The following is an 11,703-nucleotide window of genomic DNA, read 5'->3' as shown; positions in this document are numbered from 1 at the left end:
CTAACATTGTATCCATATGCAACTAGCCCATTAAAAATGCGTCTCCCTTTAAAAAAAACATACTGGTATCTATTATAGCATCTTGAACAATGCATAAATGTTGTAATTGTTATTAAGACATGTTGCCTTTGTTACTTAATGACTTGAGTAATTGTAGGGGAAGATTACACATGCATGTCTATGTCACTAATTTCACAACTAGGTAGCAAACTCAGAAGAGGAACTATGACTTGTGGAAAGTAACTGCAACATCATAACTTTGTAGAAGAGATAATAGTAACTTTAAGACTTTAGTTTAAGGCATTAAGAGACATTTTACGATTCAGTCTGACTTCAAAAGCATCTCAACTGTTATTCAAAATTAACTTTTAAACTGCATATTTGGTATCTGTAAGGAAGACGTTTGTCATGCTGAGATATTGAAATTTTCAAATGAGCATTTTAACATTTTAACATTGATGACTGGCTAGAAATACATTTAAATTACCAATAATAGTCTAATTTTTGTTTATTCTGTTTTATAATATATTATGTACCTTTTTCATATTACGTACCTTCTGCATCCCAAAAATCATCTGAGCCAAAGAGGTCATTTAGATAAACTTTTTTAGAGATTTTTTTTCTATTAAAAATATGATTTGTTTGTTTGTTTAATTGTACAATACTGATAATAACTTATCAGTATCACTGCTCACAAAAGGGCATTTGTGACAAGCACTGTATTACTGAACAAATGGAATACAGCTAAGTATTTGAATATTTTACACACCTTTGATGAAGAACTGTGCTTGATTGGTGAAGATGGAACACATCCTTCTTGATTCTTCACTTGATTTTTGAAGAGGAAATATTGTTTGTTTTATGTTTTAGGTTGAATTTGTAATAATTTTCATGTAGTCCTTTTCCGTAGGTTCTATTTTGGGAGCGTCTTGTTCTTCAAGTTTCTCGTAGTGACCTGCAAAGATTTAAAATAGTGAAGAGAAATTAAAAAAAAATACAAATAAATATATATATTATAAATAAACAGAGGGATGCCACTTACTTTAAGGTCATTTTTTGTTTGTTTGTTTGGTTTTTGCCTCTCCTGTCTCTTTCTATCCCATCTCTGTGTTAAAGAGTTGTTTACTCCTGCCAGATGTCTGAGAGACTGTGCAGGTGAGGAAAAAACAACAAAAAACAGAGAGCATAGTTGGGATGGGAGGAGCAGAATCCACATGACGACAGCTAATGAAAACTATTACAGGAATTTCAAGCCATTGCCACTTATACAGAAGCACAGTTTCTTGTTTTGAAAATACCAATTTATTGGAAGGGAATAGTGCTATTGGTGTTATTTAAAAAAATATCCAAATAAGAACAGTTCTGGCTGAAATACCAGGAAGAATATGAGGGATTCCTGGCTATTATTTTGACAATACGTTTTAAATACATTTTTTGTAATAGGCCTAGGAAAACTATACTCTTAAGACTCCAGTAAGAGAAACTCATATGCCCTGAACAAGATGGCTCAAATTAACTGAAAACTGGAAACCTGAATGCAGTTCAAACTACCAAACTAACTTAACCATTGCATTTACAATTATGAGATGTAAATGAGAAAAAATAAAAATAAATAAAAATAAAAACAGTTCCCAAAAAACAGTGTTTAGTAGACTTCTGCTACTTTGTGGGTAAGGCAAGTTTCATCAAGACTAGTTTTTAATGAAGAGAGACAAACAGAGAGAGAGAAGTGTGACAAGCTTAGTTTCTGTGGTAAAATGGAAACAGCACATAATAAAGTCAGCACAGCTTAATGTCCATTTTATATATCAGTCTAATGAGTTGTGTAATCTGATATCACATATATTGATTTTTGTGATTCATTTCATTTGGATATTCATTGGGAAACTTTTTTTTTTTATTATTATTAACTGTATTTATTGGGTCGGTTGTCCTTTGTTCAGCCTACAGCCTTTGTATTGACAGCCTTGATTAAACTTTATGTTTCGATTCACAGCCAAACTCTGGACTATTCCCATCATACTGCCCTCATTAATCTGGGCCGAGCCCATACCCACCACGGACCCTGAACCTGAGCCCACTGCAGACTCAGAGCCAGAGCTGATGCCCACCATGGACCCCGAGCAAATGCCTGCTGTCACGTCCATTCCAGACCGGAAGTTGTCTGACCATGTCTGTGTCGGGTTGTACTTCTGTAACTGTGGGAATCTTAGGTGGAGCTAGATGAGGAAGTAATAATCATGATCAAAGCAGTTCATCTGAATCAGAGAGTTCCAGTAATCCGCAGCCCTCCAAGTCTCCTATGTTGGTGCTCCCACTGCCCCCCACCTCCTCAGCCTGTTCCATGTCAGCAAAAAGGACCATACTTGAATTGTATGTCTGACTTGTGTGGCCACGTTGATCTGCCTTGGTCTGCCCTGCTCAGCGCGGCATGGTTGACCCTATAGATCAGATTGGAGTAGACGTCACAGTTACTCCACTTGCAGCTGTGCACGCATTGTGGTGGCAGAACAAGTTAAGGGAAACGGGTAAAATCCATGGAATAAGAAAAATTTATTGTTGTGCCTTTGGAGGTAAGAATCAACAATTGCGAGTTTGTCAATTTTGAGGGAAAAAGCCAGAAGTGTGGGATATAAACTCATGATTCTGAGCTGAAGGGAAAAGAGAGAATGACGAGTTGATTTTTGTTATCAGAATTGTGAGAAAAAAGTCAGAATTTTTAAATATAAACTCAAAATTACCTTTTTTAATTTTTATTAAAATGTTTTATTTCATGGCTTCCATAGACTGCTACTTTAAAACTGTAATTTTCTGCCACCAGATAGGCTCCGCCCACAAAAAATATAATTGCTGAAATTGGTCTATAGCGCCACCTAGGGCCTCAGTGCACATCACTCCTCCTAGGTCTGTTGAGCAGTCAGTTCCACCTTGGCTCCTCGCTCTCTCTGCTTCACCTGGGACCATTATCCCCTTGGCTCCACCAGGCTTCCTTGTCCCTCCGGCTCCACCTTGGTCAGTCATCACTCTGTCTGCATTACAAACTTACGGTCCTTCATCTGCACCTTCAGCTCTGTTGGGTTCCTCTCTCCCTCCAGCTCCGCCTTGATCTTCAGTCGCTCTGACTCCTCCTCAGCCCTTCGGCACCCTGGTTCAACCTCAGCTTATGATCACTGCAGCTCTGGCCTTCTCTCCAGGACATTCGTCACTGCTCGGTCCCTTCATTCTTCAGTCTCCACCTCTGTCAGCTCCATCTTGGTCAGTCGTCTCCCTGGGTCCAGAGGCCAAGCCTCCCCCAAGGCTCCTCCTTTCCTCGTCTCTGCTGTAGGCCTGCTCCTGGTTATCTTGATGGGGATTCCTGCATGGCTGCTTCCCCCATAGAGCCAAATTTACTAAACAGGGCAAATTAGCATTAGAACGCAATTCCATAAAAGCGCCGATGGGTAGGGAAAATTCTGCATATAATTTATTGACAATGCACATATTAAGGAACACAGAAGCAGCCAGATCATTTCCATAATGACCAGCGCAAATTAGCGTCTGCTTTAACACATGCTTTTTTTGGGGCGTTAAATAGTGGTGCAAATACCAGTCATTTTGAGGAGCGCAAATGTTAGTAAATCATGTTGCATGATCCATTTTAATACTCTACTCCCATATAGTTTGCTCCTGAGAGGGAAATTCTTACAAATGCATATTCAATAAGTTCAGATGCAAAAATAACTGTGTCCACACCTTTTTCAGTGCTAATTCTTCACTGCACATCTTTAATAAATCCTGTCAGTACTATTTTAATGCCAAGAGACGGTTTGCACTGGCGCAAGCTGTTAGTAAATCTGGCCTAAAGTCTCTGCCCTGGCTCCTCTCTCTATCTACTGCACCGTGGGCCTGCATCCTGATTATTCTGCTGGGGGTTATTCCCTGGTTGCTTCCTCCCTCCACTCCCCCATGAATTATAGTAAATATTTTGGAGCATCTGGAATGTTCTTCCAGAGGTAGGAGTAATGTCACAGCCACACCCTGGACTCGATTCCATCATTGCCCAGAGCATCACACTCCCCTAATCAGATTGGATTAATTCAGAAGAGATTTAGTGCATGTAATCATACCTATTGAGAAGGGTAGTTTATTTCATTGAATCAGCTCTTGTGGAACTGTTTTTAATGTAGTTAAATAGAAAACTAGTGGGAATCACATACACGCATTTATATTATAGTATATGTGTGACTGTATGCATGAATATTTACTATAGATCCCCTAAAATGGCATCACCATATCTTGAATATGACTTTCTTGGACAGATTGCTGGACAAGGCCACATGAAAGATCCAGCAGAATCAGAAAAATCAGTTTGTCTCATGTGTCACTGTAAATCTCAGAGAGTTGGTTCAGGTTTTTATCCAGTAGATGGCGCCACACAACCAAGAGTCAAAGGCCTATACACACAACTCAGAAAGAGATTGTTACTATATTAGAGCAGTTATTACCATAAATGTTTTCAGCTTTCAGCATAAACATCACTATATTTTTTAGTTATGCTTAAGAACAATTTGATTGGCTAATGACTTAATTCAAGTAGTATACTCTCTGAAAACACAGCTTAACATCTTAATTTAGCTTTTTAAGTAAATTTATCTTGTTTTAGAGATATTTGGACACACTATAAAAAAAAAAAAAAAAAAAAAACATGGCTAAATATTCTGTATGTTTGAAATACAAGGTCAATGTGCACATTTGGGACTTTCTCTGAAGAATATTTTCTTAGAAGTAAACGTGATTTTGCCAAGTAGGATGTGATTCCTGGATAAACATCCTTGTTGAATAAACATTGGTTGTCCCTATCAACCAATCAGATTTCAAGATGGAGTTTCAGGCTAATTTTAGTGTTAGGTTAAGGCAAGATCACACTATTTTTTCAGCTAATTCAGCACATGAGTGTTTCTTTCACATTGTGAGGAAGTGACAGCAGATTTGACATCTTGCTCTTTTCTGACCACCGTAACCAATTAATATTTATTTTTCCTGTTTTTTTAAACATATATAGTATAGAAAATGCTATCATAGTTTTATTTTATTTTGCTATTGCTATTTTCTCTCTCTTCTTAGTCTGCAGTGAATCAGGAGGATTGTTATCAGACCAGATGAGTGAGTGAGTGGGCTGGTATGATGAGTACACACTGCCATGCCATTAGTTTGGTTTACCATGAAAGCACATGACAAGAACACGGAAATTCCACTTACATCCTGTCATCCTCATTCATGCAGAGAAACTTAGAAGAGCAAACTTTTTAAAGAGATAAAAAAGGCCCAAATATATAGTCTTGTCATAAATTTGCCTTTCTATCTTTACTTGTTAATAATGAGGTTAATTAATGCTTCTGATGTCTATTCTCATCACACTGGTTCTTAAATACATAAATCCTGGTTGTTGTTTCAGTTTCAGAAGAATGACCTGACGTCTTTATCTGATGTTTTTCATTTACTATTAAGAAGTGGTGCTTGATGTGGCAACACTAAGAACCAGGATGTTTGTCATGCTGGTGCCACAAAGGAGAAGGGCCTCCTGTGTTTTTACAGCATGTGTTAGACCTACAGTTATTAAACAATAATTATTTGTGAAACCCAAGTGAAGCCCTCACTACTCAGGTGTTACCTCGTCGCTCCTCAGACACTAGGAATCTGGACCATTATTTGATGTAAAACAGTGGTCAGATCACTAGTTCACACAGAGTAACTAGGTTTCAAACATTGTTCATAGGAATGCCAGCACTTATGTTTGCTGTATTGCTTGTTTTATTAAATTAATAAATGTAAAACATTTGGTTTTAATAATAAGTAGGTGAATTCAGTTTGATTGGGACACTTTTTTTCCCAGTGTTCCAATCAAACTGAATTCAGAAATGATTAGAAATAACCAAACAAATTTGACAGATTCAGTTTTATTTACTCAATTTACTGGGTTGAACATAAAGAGCTTATTTACAAACGAATACACTGGTCCTCGTTTTCAGTATATATACCTGAGCACACTGAAGTACATTTAAATACATATACAAATGTTTACTAATATAGAATTGTTAAGGCAGCAAAATATTGACAAGCTTATGTGTCTATAACTTCAGCCAAAAATGTACCTGTTTCGAGATCACAGTAAAAATGCAGTGCATAAGGCAAGGATGTAACAGTACAAAACATCAGAAAGCTGTAAACATTCAGCTAAAAAAAACGTACAAAGTTTTTTAACTTACAAAGTCAAGAGACAAGGCAGTTATTTAAATAGCACACTTCATACACACTAGTAATTAAAAGCACTTGACATAAAAGTAAAAGAAAAAAGAAATGATAAAGGATACAATATAAAAGTAACATATCAAAAATAGTTATTAAAATTTTTAACATTGTAACTTTTTTCTTATAAGGCAGAGACTGAACCCATGGTTACAAGTGATTGTCTTGTCAGTGCAAATGTTGCTAACAACATTAAAACATCTAACAATCCTAAAACAATAAATTAATAAATAACGAAATTAAGATGGATATTCATGAAATGCCTTATGACCAGGCAAGTAGTTTATATGGCGCTGTTGTTTTGAGGCTATTTAGGAAATGGTTACCAACATCAACATTGTTTTGTGAACCTCAATGCACAGCAAATATAATGCTATGAGAACTAAACATATTTCTGAAAAGCCAAGCCAATAAGGATTCATGATTTACTATAGTTACAGTTGTTTTCCCTTTGTGCTTGGAAATTCTCATCAGTTCACGGTCATTTGTGGCGGCTTCAAGCTACAAGAACTTCTCTCTTTTATTTACAGATATGACACGCATGAAAGAATGATGGAAATGTTTGCCGTTTTCTGCAAAAACAGATGTACAATATAATTATTATAGGCTTACAATAGTGATTTATGAATGAGTGGAGCACCTTGAAAGCTCTTGTTAATGTTTGGGGTATTGACTTGAAATCCTAAACCATGAACAACCACATCACATGTCACTTCAGACTGCTAGGTAGCCTTATAGTGTGCACGTAAGGAAGATACAGAAACACTCATTCAGCTGTTTTCTGTTCTTCAAACAAATGCTTTGCTTACTCATCTTTTTATGTATTTTTCTAACCAAAGCTGCAGCAGCAACAATGAAAGCACTAACCTCCTCCTCTGACTCCATGTTTAATGCAAAAGCTCATGCAGTTGCTGCAGAAAAGTACAGTTTTTCATTTACCAGCTGTTTCGTCACGATTATCAGTCTCTACTAGGTTGAACGACTTCTGATTTTTTAAAGTTGACTTTTATGTAATGAAAGTCGAGCCGAAGTCGACTAGTCGCTGATGACGTCATTAATGAACAAATAAGTCTGGAGCTGTGACAAACACCTTGTGCACAGCTATGGCATATGACAATGCTGCCCACACGGCTATCACTCCTATGACAGCTCATTTTTATCAGTTATTTTGTCTTTGGGTTGTTATATTTGTCACAGATTTCTGCTCGTTCTAAATCAGATACAGATAAAGTTGCACAGTAAAGATTACATTCATATGAATGCATTAGTGAGAGCGATTGCGTGTGAATTAATTCTACCTGGCAGCGACTCTCTACTAGTAGTGAAGCTGTGGGATTTAGTTATTAAGAAATATATGCTTGACCTTTTCCGTTTCTAAGCTACTTTATTGAGAAATCACAGAACAGTGTCTGCGCTGAACGATTCGTGCACGTGCGATTTGCGCGCTATGTACGCGCTACTGTCTGTGTGTGCACTATGTAAGGGATAATCAACGGCTAGCTGTGCATTAAACGATTTGAATGCACGACGTGGAGGCCAAGAACCACCCGATGCGCAACGGTTATTTTCGTCTGTATTACTATTCAACTGTAATTGTATGTTACTATGGTTACCAATGTTTATAGGAAGCGCATTAATGTAGAACGTGATTAAACTGACCTGGAACTACCTGTGCAGTTCAACGAATTTAATCAACACCTGTCAGCCAATCAGAATCCAGTATTCAGACAGACCATGGCATAAAGAGCAACAGCGCATTATATTAGAATGGCGATTAACTGACCTGTACTATAAACTGTTTAAAACATGCATTCTCCCGTTCAATTTCGAGCATCCAGTAATATAGTCACACATGTCTTGTGGAGCACTTTTATGTCTTGTGGAGTATGCATTTATTTGTCATTTTAACTGTTTGGAAACGGAGCGTAAATGCGGAAGTCCTTTAGAGATTGCTTATACCGTTGCACCCTCTATAGGACCAGCAACTAGTCGATGTCAAGCTTAAAGCGTCATAGCAGAGCATTAAAGTCGACTAGTCCATTAGTCGTTCAATCCCTAGTCTCTACTGGATCATATTGCATAGGGCTCACAACCTCATGAGTGGCCAAACCCACGCCGTTTTCAGCTGCCCTGTGGCTGATTGAGCACTTTTTTCTCCAGAAAACTAAAATGAAAATAATAACCACTATAACTAACATCACAGGTAATATAATGCAAACCAAGAGCAAAGGCCCCATTCCCTCCTGGTCTGTTTCTCCTTGGTTTCCTTGTTTAGTGGATATTGATCCTGAAATGAAAAAAAAAAAAGTTTGACAGAAAACATCACCTCACTGTGGAAAAAAAGCAACATATCGATCTATAATTTACATACAGCAGCATTCAGACTGGAACATTACTGGTGAACTTAAGTTGATAAATCACTTCTGTATTTACACTTTAAAGCAAAATAATTTCACATACCGTTGATGATCATCTTTACAGTCTGAAATGCATCTGCATTTTTATGTAACAGATGTATTGTCCTGCATCAGTGTGTTGAAGACTGTTGAGTTTGATGGAGAAGTTTCCTTTCAGATACTCTTCAGGGAAAGTTTCAGTTCTGTTCTTGTACTCTGGGTCCTGTGTCACTGGTGAAGTACTGTGTGGAATTATATCAAACACAATCTTGCTGCCATTGTGTCTCCAGCTCACATCAATGTCTTGAAGTGTATGATCATGTTCATCTGAAGAACACGGCAGAACAACAGAACCACCAATAACAGCCTCTACTGTGACCTGCAGACACACTGAAATCACAGAAACTCTAATTGTAAACACACAGTCTGGCGTTTATTAACTTTTAATGTAGTTTTTGTTCTCACCTTTGTTTATCAGCACTGCAAACACACAGATGAAGCAGCAACTGCAGAAACAGAAAAAGTTCCTTCAACTTCCTCAAATTGAATAGCATGGTTTAAACAACGATACTGATAATACAAGATGCTAACTGATTTTTTGTTGTTGTTGTTTTTAATCATTCATGTTTGATTTATTAATGATGATTAAACATGTCCTCTTCTTTCCAGTTAAAGCATTTGACAACCCAAACACAGCAGACAAAATGCTCATAAGCACAACAACTTGAATAGCATGCTTCAAACAACAGCAACGTAATGGATTTGATTCCCACATAACACACATAATAAAGGTAAGATAGGCTCGAGTGTCTCTCCCAAGTCAATACATGCTATATTGTTATATTTTGACATTAAATGTTCTTGAAAGAGAAAGTCTTCACCAATCTTACCCTACTGATAAAACCTTAATTTCACTGTAAAACTGGGCAAATCAAACCACTACTAAATAAAACTAACTACAAATGAAACAAAAACATGAGACACAAAAGATTATGATACAAAATGCTAATTGCTAACAACTAAATCAAAATAATAGTTACAACACGACCTGATAATTAGGTTTATAATAATTTTTGTTTAATGATTTCACAATGTTTAAAATGTTTCCCTTTTTAATTCTAGATTAAATGAAGCATTTGTCAACTCAAACACAGCAGGCCGAACACAAATACGAGCGACAAACACGTTACATCAGATCATTGTTGATATACGTGTTTGTCCAAACAGCGTTTCATTCTGAGCTCATCAAACGTACCTGTTCATCTTGGTGGCCCAGTATTATCAATATATGTTTTATTGGACTATACTGCTCATAGATATCAATGAAATTATAGTGAAGTACTACTTTTTCAAGTCTTCCGGTAAAATGTGCCATGCGTCGTCCTACAGATGACGTCAGATGTAAGCGACGTAAACAGTTACCAGATTAAATGATCTGAAATTCACTCTACATTAAAGATGTACCCTTTAAAATACTTTAAAAATTACCTATAATTAGTCATTATCAAAATTCATTTTTGTACCGTAGGAAGACTTGGCTCATTTGATTTATAGCTGTAATTTTGGTCTGATGTTCTTTCTTTTTTTTTCACCCAAACAAATAAAAGATGTTATATGTTCTTGCACACACAGAAGCAAAATGTTTGGGTATGTCATGAATTTCTATATTTTTATATAGTAAATATCACATCACCCAAACAAAAATTTGCAAAACCACATAATTGTAAATTATTCTTAATAGAAATTGAGTCATTCAGAAAGTACTTATTAACAATCAATATATATATATATATATATATATATATATATATATATATATATATATGATACTGTTAAATTGTATGGAAATATTATTTGTGTAGTAACATCCTCACTATACATCACCAAATACTTTGGATCTACTTCTTCTATACGCTAATGTGTCTCTTTTAAAATAATCCCTTCCTGTATGTCTGTAGAAACATGTTGTAAGAGTTATGTGTTCAATTAATAATTTAATTTTATATATATATATATATATATATATATACACTTGTTCAAATTTGCTTCAGTATATTCAAGACTTCAGATACAATTTGACTTTCACATGATTTTCATTCTCTGACTCTTGATCTTCTACTGAATTTTCACCATTAGTAATAATGAACATGTTTCTGATCTCAGTTGTTGTGTTTTCTGTCTGGGTTTTAGTTAATCAATTAAAGACATAATGGAAGTTTAATACTGTACTAAATTCACTGAAAAGTAATTCATTTTGATATCGTCTATGTCCCAATACGCCATTTGATCTATAAGTGAAATGAACCGCAGTAAATTAAATGTGTAAATGTACTCAGACTTACATGAGTATGAGATTGAAGCTTCCTTCCTTCCTTCCTTTTTTGAAGTGTTTTATTCTGGATCAAATAAAACATTTCTCTGAAAAAATGTCTTATATATTCCCACTGTCATTGTGTCTCAAAATGTTCAAAATACACTGTCTCATCTTCACTTCACTGTCTGAGCAGAACTAAAACACAAAATTCCCAACAATATCCTCATTCTGACCCACAGAGGAAAAAAAGCGAGATAGATAGTTTCAGTTTGGATTTTCCATGTATTGCTGTTCAGATTTTGCTTGATATTAACAACAACAACAAGAGATTAAAAAAAAAAAAAACAAAAACAGTTACTCTCTTCTGAAGACTAGATAGATATAAATACCTGCATTGAGGTTTTTGGTTGTCATATCTGGGCTCAATCCAGAAAGATCTGTCTCATAGTTCCTCTCGCTCATCTTCATCCTGACAGACTGAACAAGTGCTGTGAAGAGACTGTAATATTCTCTGACAACCTGATGGGAGGAGAATTTACTGGTTATTGGTCAGACCTGATGAGCGAGTGAGTGTTTAATAAGTGGGCAGATCATGTGTTTAGTCAGAAACAAATCACAGTGGTTCCTGTTCCCAGAGTCTCTAAAATGAACAAAAGAATAATAGTACACACACACACACACACACACACACAGACAGAAAAACATATT

The 11,703-nt window shown here is 36.1% G+C and overlaps 1 long non-coding RNA gene across 2 annotated transcripts; it reads right to left on the bottom strand.

The window, feature by feature from the left end:
* Positions 1-8,979: 8,979 nt before the first annotated feature.
* On the bottom strand, positions 8,980-11,454 carry LOC131530530 (uncharacterized). 2 transcript variants are annotated; one of them, XR_009268411.1, is made up of 4 exons: positions 11,385-11,446; positions 11,024-11,077; positions 9,147-9,187; positions 9,034-9,071 (listed from the first exon to the last, which is right to left on the bottom strand). It is a non-coding gene; the product is annotated as an uncharacterized LOC131530530 (long non-coding RNA). The 2 variants fall into 2 exon arrangements; XR_009268410.1 differs by lacking the exon at positions 11,024-11,077 and having other exon boundaries at positions 8,980-9,071; positions 11,385-11,454.
* Between the last annotated feature and the right edge of the window lie 249 nt (positions 11,455-11,703).

Source organism: Onychostoma macrolepis, chromosome 22, assembly GCF_012432095.1.
Source record: "Onychostoma macrolepis isolate SWU-2019 chromosome 22, ASM1243209v1, whole genome shotgun sequence".
Lineage (NCBI taxonomy): Eukaryota > Metazoa > Chordata > Actinopteri > Cypriniformes > Cyprinidae > Onychostoma > Onychostoma macrolepis.
The sequence above is the reverse complement of the archived record's forward strand: the minus strand, read 5'-3'. Positions and strand labels throughout refer to the sequence as shown.